General features: G+C 41.6%; 1 long non-coding RNA gene across 1 annotated transcript; it reads left to right on the top strand.

The window, feature by feature from the left end:
* The first annotated feature begins 249 nt into the window (after positions 1–249).
* On the top strand, positions 250–2,302 carry LOC147755981 (uncharacterized). Its single transcript, XR_015326905.1, has 2 exons — positions 250–497; positions 585–2,302. It is a non-coding gene; the product is annotated as an uncharacterized LOC147755981 (long non-coding RNA).
* The last annotated feature ends 6,861 nt before the right edge of the window (positions 2,303–9,163 follow it).

Below are 9,163 nucleotides of genomic sequence, written 5' to 3'. Positions count from 1 at the left end.
TTGTGCGGTCTCACGAGACCGGCACAGCTATACAAGAGCCCACAAACAGCCAAATAACGCCGTTACCACTTAGAGTTTGAACATGTAGTGAATGCGTAGAATACGTTCTCTCGTACACTCTCGCGACTTGACGGCAACGTCAACGATGGCGACAGTGGTAACAGTTTGAGGCTCCCAATCGTGACGTTCTTTCTTTCTCCTTCCGTCAGCCTTGTACCCGGCCGGTACGCGTAGACTCGAAAAGCTCCCTATTTGAAGTGGCTGTATAATATAAATACATATCAAAACGTACCAATGTGATTGACTAAGCTAGGCTAGTCGCCCTGTGAAAGGTTTTCTCGACCTATTATTTGAGGACACAATATTGACCAGTCTCTATTTGTATATACGTGTAACGTTCAAGTAACTCAGATCGAAACGCGTTTTCCTCAAGTAGGGAACGGCAGGTCGACTACACGTCCACCGACGGATTTCAATCTCTTTTTAGCAGGATATTGGTGCGTTATATTTCGTTCATTGCTTGGATACATAAGTCGATTATTTTTTGTTAATAGTACTAATAAACGGCGTTTTTGTTCGTTAAGGTCGATGTTTTTTTGTTTTCCGCTAGTCCGAGGTGAAACATCTATGGACACAGCATGGCCGATGTGTACCAAGAAACCCTTCAGTAAACGTGCTTGGCTGGCAGTATCGTTGTGAATCTCGACCATAACATAAATGACGATCATCATCGCTTGGAACAAACCGCGAACAGAGTTCAGGAGCCCTTTCCCAGCGACCTCATCAAAGCACACCAGGTCACTACTGACCACGAAGTAGTAACTACAGACCGTAACAATGGTTCCGCGTGCGGTCCGAGTGTTCGGCAGAAGCTGGTCCCATCGTACCATGGATTCCTCCACCGTATTTTCAACCCGCCTGCATCAGCTGAGCCTCTCTAGATAGTTCTGCCTTCACCGCCGCCGTTGCTTTTGCAGGGCTTGTGCTATCGAAAGTCGCCAAACCAGTTATATCCTGGTCGTTGTTTCATTATTCTTAGGGAGTGAACTTCGTCTTGTCTGCCGTTTTGCAAGCTGGAATAGCATGCTAAGCACGATCGATGGTAGCAGAAGGTGGCATCGAAAAGAAACGCGAGAGGGACCAGGAACGGGACGAGCAAACCAGCGTGTGAACATTGGCCTTGTCCAATGACAGTGCGAGAAATAGCACAGGCAGCAGTGGCCAATAGATGACGCTGGTCGCTCCTCTGATCTAGAAGGCTCAGCTGGTAACACACCTCGCTTCCAGAGGGTTACTCTGTCCTGCAACACAGAACGAACGCCGTGTAGAGCTCGTATACTAAGGCAGCCCCTCTGTTTACTATAGTGGGGTTGATAATACGTGGTGTCCAGAATTGTCGGCGTGGGGGGAGGGAAAATAAAGGCAAGTTAAGCAACCCTAACAAGGAACAGACGGGCGAATGATTGTACATTTTCACTGCGTTAAACCATAGCATGTAGGAAGACACTTTTAATAGCAGAACGAATAATGGTGGACAAGACAGAAGGAAGGAAGATTAGGAATACGATAAAAGAGCTACCTAAGCGCACTCTTCTTAGCAGATCGTGCTGCCAGAAGAGCGGCTCAACAGTGAGCGTGTTTCCTGGTTTCGAACACAGTCTGTGTGTCCATTGTGAAACGTTGAGCTGTGGCTAACATTAGTAACAGCGTGCCTGTCAAATAGTGTCCTACCAACGTTCTATAACTGTTCGTGCTGGGATGAAGGGCACATTTTCTAAGAGCAAATCACGTATTTTGCTGCGCGGATCTCGAGGAGATAATAGTAGACACTGATGGATATCAAGCTAACTAACGTATTACGTGCTCTGAGTTTTATGTTTAAGATGACAAATGCCTCACTTGCCCTGCGTTTATTGTATTGCGACGGTGCTTGCGGCCGAACAGAACGCATTTTACTAGACATATCAACAAATAGTTATACGCTGGCGGCACCATAGAGCTAGCTCATGGACTGGTCTGATAGTTATTTGTCGTATTTATACAGTTTGTTGGTCCGCTAGGGGACAATTAAACGTCATTAGAATCATCAGCCTGTAGATTTTTATTGATAAACATTATCGCTATCAAATACGCAGCCGGCATTGCGAATGTCCTACAATAGTTCAATAGTATGTGTGATAATCTAGTAAGGCATCGGTCAATTCCGATTCCGATTGAAGGTGACGACGAATCTGTTTTAGGACTACGCTTTGATCGGCCTCATTTATTATACTATAAAACGTCATATTATGTTAAATAGCAATGTTTATGTCTCATTCACTTATTATCATCAAAGCTAAGTGTTTCACATAGAACACTAGCGAATCGCTCCCTCCGTCGTCATAATTGCAGTTAGTGGGAACGTTCTTCTGACGTGACGAGTGGGCTAGTGAATAGTCGTAATCGTTCGTGTTGCGGTAGCCACTGTGATCAGAATAGCTAATAGATAAAGCGACCACCGGTTACTTCATCAGTTATTCTGTCGGTGACCAAGCGTCGTCTTCCGTCATGGCAATGGCGGGCAACTCTTTCTCCTTAGGGGTCCTTACTTTGGGCGCCTGTAGGACTGTTGACGTTTCCTGAAGGACTATTGCATTGCTGTATTTTATGCCCCGTCATGATAGTATATCCTACGCCAACTACTACATTTGGCCAGCTTTCTGGTTATTCTTCTAGGCCAGCCATACCCCTCCCGATTAGGTTTCCGACGTTGTTGCTAGACTAAATTTCTTGTTGAATTTGTCTTAGGAAATAACAAAGAAACGAGGTTGACTGTTTGTGGCCTTGTTTTTCTACACTGAGAGAACTTCAGCTGTTCTTACATTGCCGTTTTGCCTAGATATGTAGAGTAAATTAAACCGAATGAGACCAGGGACGAGGTCAAATAGGGCTTGCTTTGGATGTGATAAAATAAGACCCATTTAGCGCCTTAGATGATCTAAACGCACTAAATGGATACCCTCTAAAGATCTTCGTGAAGTATACCATAGTGTCAGCCGTCAAAAACCGTGTCAGCTGTTTCTTTGTTAAATTGTTGCATATAACTATAACGATTTTCAAGTTGACAGATCGCTTCTAGCAGTAGTTCGTGAATTTATTATAATTATTTGATATTCAGACGTAGATCTGAGAACTTTTACTCGCAGTATCGTTCCCTTACTACATGTGTTCTCATAGAAAAGATCTCCGCGATTGTCGCGGTGCGTCAAGTTACGGCTTACAGCTCAAAAAGAACGTAGTTTTCCAACGTGGACTTGAAACGTTATCATTACAGCATAAATTATAAGTATTTCAACAGCTATTATTTTGGATTGCTTGATGCTTGTCGAATCTAACTCAAATTCAATTAGAAATAAGATTCGGACTTTAACAAGTGACAGCGTCTTTCGCAATGGGCTTTTTAAAAGACTTCTTTGAACAAAGACCAGGTTAAATGCCCAGTACGTCCCTACCCTCGTATTCGTTAACAACGACATAATGCTGCTCAGTCGGGCAAACGATGAACGAAAAGAGCTGACGTTCAGTGCTGATGACTGTAAGGCCTTAAAGACCATGTTCATGTATTCTCCGGCGTCACCTAAACCTTTACCAGTGCCTATCAACTCGTTTGCATATTGAATTGATCCGCAGACGAAGCGCCAAAGACGTCCAGCGAATAGGCACCACGTAAACTCAACCGGTGTTTTTACCAGGTCCATACTCTTCGTACGCAAAGCACAAGTATCGCTTTCAAATGCGGCCATGTATAGCACAATCTATAGCCAGCTGCTTGCGCTGTCCTGAAAGGTGCACACAATACACGAACTGTGAGCCTAAGACTAGTATATTTGTAGTAACGATGGCAGAAATCGAAAACGAATTGGTCCTTACTCGCAACGACACTCATGCACGTTAATTATCGGAAAACTTACAACTGTGTAAGGGGATAATACTAGCTAAAAAATACATCCATGAAGTTAGGATATTCCATCCATATCGATAAGGCCGAGTAAGATCATGACCAGTGTTTCGATAGAATCCTAATTTTGTAATATTCCCTATTTATTATTTATATTCCCTATTGGCTCGAGGACGAAACCATTTTCAAGAAACAAAAACGAAATCATTTTCTGCTTATCATTTTTGAAGTATGATCGTTGCCGGAACATCATTCCCAACTCTAATTTTCGCGTGAAAACCAGATTTGTCAAGCAACTGCTCCACTAGCACCTTTCTGACAGCAATGGTCTAAATGTCTCTAAAAAATACATTTTAGATATATCGCCTCGTTCAGTCTTTACTGGTAAATTTAGTTGGTTACTCTTCTAAGACTAATCGAGTCTGTTTTCTTTCGAAGCATAAGTGTAACAGAGTTTTTTTTCTTGAACAAATCCTCCGTCTTCGACCGTTCCTCTGTAATGCCACAGGGCAGCCACCATGATTACTTTGGGATCCTAGAACCAAAGGTGAACGGTACTAAAAGATCTTTCGGCCGACCCCATCTATTTTCGCTTTTTATTACACAATTTGATGAGTGTTTTTTTATCCTTTCTATCAGTGTACCGTGTTTCTCTCCTAGAACTTTATTTCACCAGTAATATTATATCGAATACGTGTGGGAAGTAATTATGTCTTTATCATTTCAAGATCCCATCTAAACGAAGTCCTCGTTCTATACAGTGACGAAGGACTAAACAAGCCAGGGAAGGACATAGTGTAAGCCACAAAACTGGGTTACTTTTCCCCATTGTCGATCCTCCTGGGACGGGCTAAAGACTAGCAGACGATCCTGTCCAAGACAAAATTCTGCCAGAAGTATTCAATAGCTAAAAGAGTAGAGAGGCAGGCAGCCCTAGCAACAGGCAGACCTTCGTACAGCCGTTTACCCAATCCTTCTTCACTCTTAACAGTTCTTCCATACAACAGTAGGGCGCTCCTTGCCATTGTCTGCTTAAAGACAGTCATGCTGTCTGCGCCTTCTCTCGTATGATTACCTCTGAAAAGAAACTTTCTCTTCGTCTCAGTACTTTTTAGTTACGCCGCATATTCGCGACTGGTTCTTCTTTAGCGTCAGAATATTATGAAATCCTTAATTTATATATATATATATATATATATGTATATTGTAAATGCGTTACCAAAGAAAGGCTTAACGGAATCTAGTGATGTGATTTCTTTCGACAACGTTCAAGGGTCAAACATCTGCGGAAATGTATTTTATATAAGGGATCTGTAACCTCAGACTTACACGCGCAGGCTACTTCGATTACATGAAAACTATATACACATTCGACGCGTCATTATGGTGACAGCGTCAAATAGTAGTAGAAAAGCTTTCAGGGAAAATTTTTTCCGACTTTCTGAAGGCGCATTCCAGCTGGACTCCTAGAGTGAATAGATGAGGCCGGCCCACACACAAGTTACATGTTCTGACCGCACCATGTTAGGCCAAGCAGAAGGATTTCGCGGGTCGCGGCAGTCGCACAACAGGCACAAGGTAAAAGGTCGTCTGGAAAGTGAAGATCGGTTGCACAGGCGATCGCGAGAAGATTTTTTTTCTGAAGTATGCGTTAGGGCTCAGTAGGACGGGTGAAAGCCTTGTTCTTAAAGTTTATATTTTATCAAACCATAACTCCCGCACAACGAAGAACGAATGACTGTGAGAGAATTTATGAATGCACTTGAACATTGTTGACAGGGTAGCAAGCATCAGATGGTAGGTAGAAATAAATTAAACCTCATTGACCGTACGAAGCATATAGTTATAAAGAGAAATTCTTGAAATGCTTACGGGTTAAGACATTGCAAAATAAATGGGTTGGTATCAAAAATTTCAGGGCTATGTGTCTCCCCTGACTAATTAAACGTCTATTAATTAGAGATTTCCGTTAACATATGTTCCTGCTTTTTTACGTGGATTCGTAATTACGACTCCGAAATTAAATAAATTACCCAAAAATAATTAGGTTAATAAAAATCTACCCCACTTAATGGGAATATTAACAAGTTTATGCTATTACATTTGTCGCCTTAATCTGGCCCAGCCGGGTTTTATATATATGATACTTACTAAGAAGATTAGTAACGTTCTGCTATGAATTAATGGATGGACTGCTATGAATGGATTAACTATGAATGTTTAATAGCCCGTAATAGAATTGGTAAGTGCACATAAGGCTAAATTTAAAACGTTGTGATTTTTGAGTCGCGTAAACGTAACGACAATTACTGGACCCTTATGAAGCTGCCACAACAGGAACGTCATCTACTGTTAATAATTACTTTACTGTTAATTATTTGAATTAACAAGGCCTGTCAGTATAATTGTGGTCTCATCGAAATATTTTTACCCCACGCGCTGATCACTGAGGTCGCTTTAACAACGTCAGCAGGCTGACTGGTTTTACCCCCCTGAGTTTAACTAGAGGGTATATTGCGAGTCTATTTTCAGCCGCTATATTTACGACCATCGTTCGATGTATTTTGGCGTGTATCTTTGATTGAGCTTTTTCCTTTAAGGAAACTTACCGTATGACATCTTCTATACTTCGAGTTTTCTCATACATTTTGTGCGGTGTTCACTGGGTTTGCCGGAAGTGGGTCTTCGTGTATGTGTATTGCAAACGAATTTCAGTCGGAAGACGATATAAACGTTTTTCTTCTCGAAATAGGGATAGCAGAGATGGATTTACTTTGATGTTAACCGATACGAGTAAGCCAGTTTGCATTTTCCACTAACTGTAATCCTAAATACCATAACACTATTTACACTCCACACACACATTGGATTGTCGAAAAAATACTGACCGTTTTTAAATTAAATATTAAAACAAACACTTTTTCTATTTCAAAAGAAAATTACTAAGTACGCGGCATTTTGACCGATAACTTTTTGCCATTTTTCTGCCAACATCGTAAGCTTAAAATATTTGAAATTTCCAAACGAAAAATTTGTACAGGTGATTCTTGAATCCCTCAATTCTCATTCCCCCTTTAAAATGGCTAGACTTCGTTGCATTTCTTCAGAATTCTTTTGCGTTAATTCCATTTGGCATTCAAATATGTAGCGAGCATTTTCTATAACCAGCTCCCTTTAAATGGCTTAAGAGTTTTTGGCGATTCACGTTGTTCCTTGGCCATATCGTGGCCGTTTGCACGTCTGGTTTAACTTGCATAACAAATTTAGTACTTTGTTTTTCTGTAACTGGCCGGCCACTACGAGGAGAACTTTTTACATCGAAAATTTCGAAACAAGGACCGTTTCTTCTGATAACTCATCTTGACCATACGCATCAGAAATTCTTTTATGGGTCTGGGCAGTATTTGCGAGCGCAGCCTTTAATACATGGACCTTTAAAACCATTTAGTTAGAAAAAAGATAATACTTTTTCAACGTACCAATACGTCATGTATGTTTGATATTTTAGTATACTAAATATTGCCTCGACTACCTGAGGAAAAAATCGGCGAGATGATCTCGTGCAGGAGGACTCTAGAGTTTTCTGGAAGTTCATCGAGACTCATTCATGTGGAACTAGCCACTAAAGCTAGACATAATATTCGGTTGCGCAATAGAACGGCGTTCTCCAACGTAGCTCTCCGTATTTCCGTAAGCAACAACATTCATCCATCCAAACATAATACTCCTGTTTTCTTTACCTAACAAATAGTTGCTACTTCTCTGACTTCAATAATATATATTTATAGCTCTGGCAAAGCAGAATAGCACTATAAAATGCGGTGCTTCTAAGGTGTTCGTGTACAGATCAGTCACAGTTAAATTGATAAGCTTCCAGGTATCGTAGGAATGCACAAATTGCCGTTGCCTGTTTGTGAGCTGGTTGTCGATCGATCAATTTGACCGTTTTCTATATATAGCTTGTTACAGCTGACAACGATAACGTAATATATGTAGTACATGTGTTCGCGCTAAGTTCTTAATGAAATTTATTGACAAAATGCGCAGACAGAATCGCGCTCCTTATCTAATGCCACTCACTGAACGTATGCATGTGACACCTAGTGGAACCGAACCGTTTTATTAGGAACAGCTAAACACAGACACTAATCAGACAGGTCATAAATTACTGGTATCAGAGGCAACTCGGTTTTTTAATACAGGGGGGGGGGGGGGGGGTAAGCGTCTATCCTCTGGGTGAGGCAGGCAGCCGAACAGCGAGCGGGGTAAGCTGATAGCGGTCACGCCCAGGTTGAGACCTAGTTAGTTGTAGCCTAATGTACTATTGGATATTTGTCTCTGGCTTCTCATTTTCAAGGGCGTTTCGCTAGACCACACCTGAAACTGGATGCTAGCGGACTCCCATAGTGGGGTACTTATTGCTAAGGTCAGTGGCACCACATCCTTCGACTTCGAGGTAATCAGCAGTAGAGGTGAGGAAGTACACCGTGTTGTCGCTGCTGTGACCCCATCTAAGTGTTCCTTTTTCATTGCGTCGAATTGGTACTTTCTTTTATAGTGGTCTTTTTTAACTATGGTTAGGGAAGACGCCATTCAAAGACTCTTTTGTTTCATCCCAATCCTAATACGTTTACATTGGAAGTTATAGCACGTTAAGAATAAAGATTGGAGCACGCTTGTCTTCACGAAGCAACAGTCTTGAACCTTCAGTGTAAGATTTCGCGGTAGAACAGATTAGTAGGAGCGAAGTGGATCGTGGACTGTCAGGGCCGGGAACTGCGTTTACAGAACGAGCTGGCGAGCATCTACCAAATGACGATGTTCAGTGACGACGTGAAATTTCAAACAGAAAAATAAGGCTGACCTAAACCAAGGCTACTTGAACTGCACGTGGGGACTATTAGATTAGTAGACTATTCTGCATTATTCTTTCCTGTGTTTTCCTCGAACTTAGTCAACGGCACATAAATATTAGAAAATTGTTATAAATAAAAGACGTATTCCTATGCCCATTAGCCCTTCAAGAAATTTAACAAGCAAGTTTACGGTGTTTACAATTGCCGTTCTATCCAAGACGAAACGTACCCCTGTGTTCGAAGTAGTTCCGCTCACATTTAGCTGTACCAAATTGGCAATTTCCTCTTAATCTCTTTCTTCTAACCCGAATGGACTTCGACCGCAACGAGCAACTTATGGACCAAAAATAATCTACGCCTTTTTTTTGAC

The sequence above is a fragment of the Varroa destructor genome, unplaced genomic scaffold (assembly GCF_002443255.2).
Source record: "Varroa destructor unplaced genomic scaffold, Vdes_3.0 BEIS01000004.1, whole genome shotgun sequence".
Taxonomy (NCBI): domain Eukaryota; kingdom Metazoa; phylum Arthropoda; class Arachnida; order Mesostigmata; family Varroidae; genus Varroa; species Varroa destructor.
The sequence above is the reverse complement of the archived record's forward strand: the minus strand, read 5'-3'. Positions and strand labels throughout refer to the sequence as shown.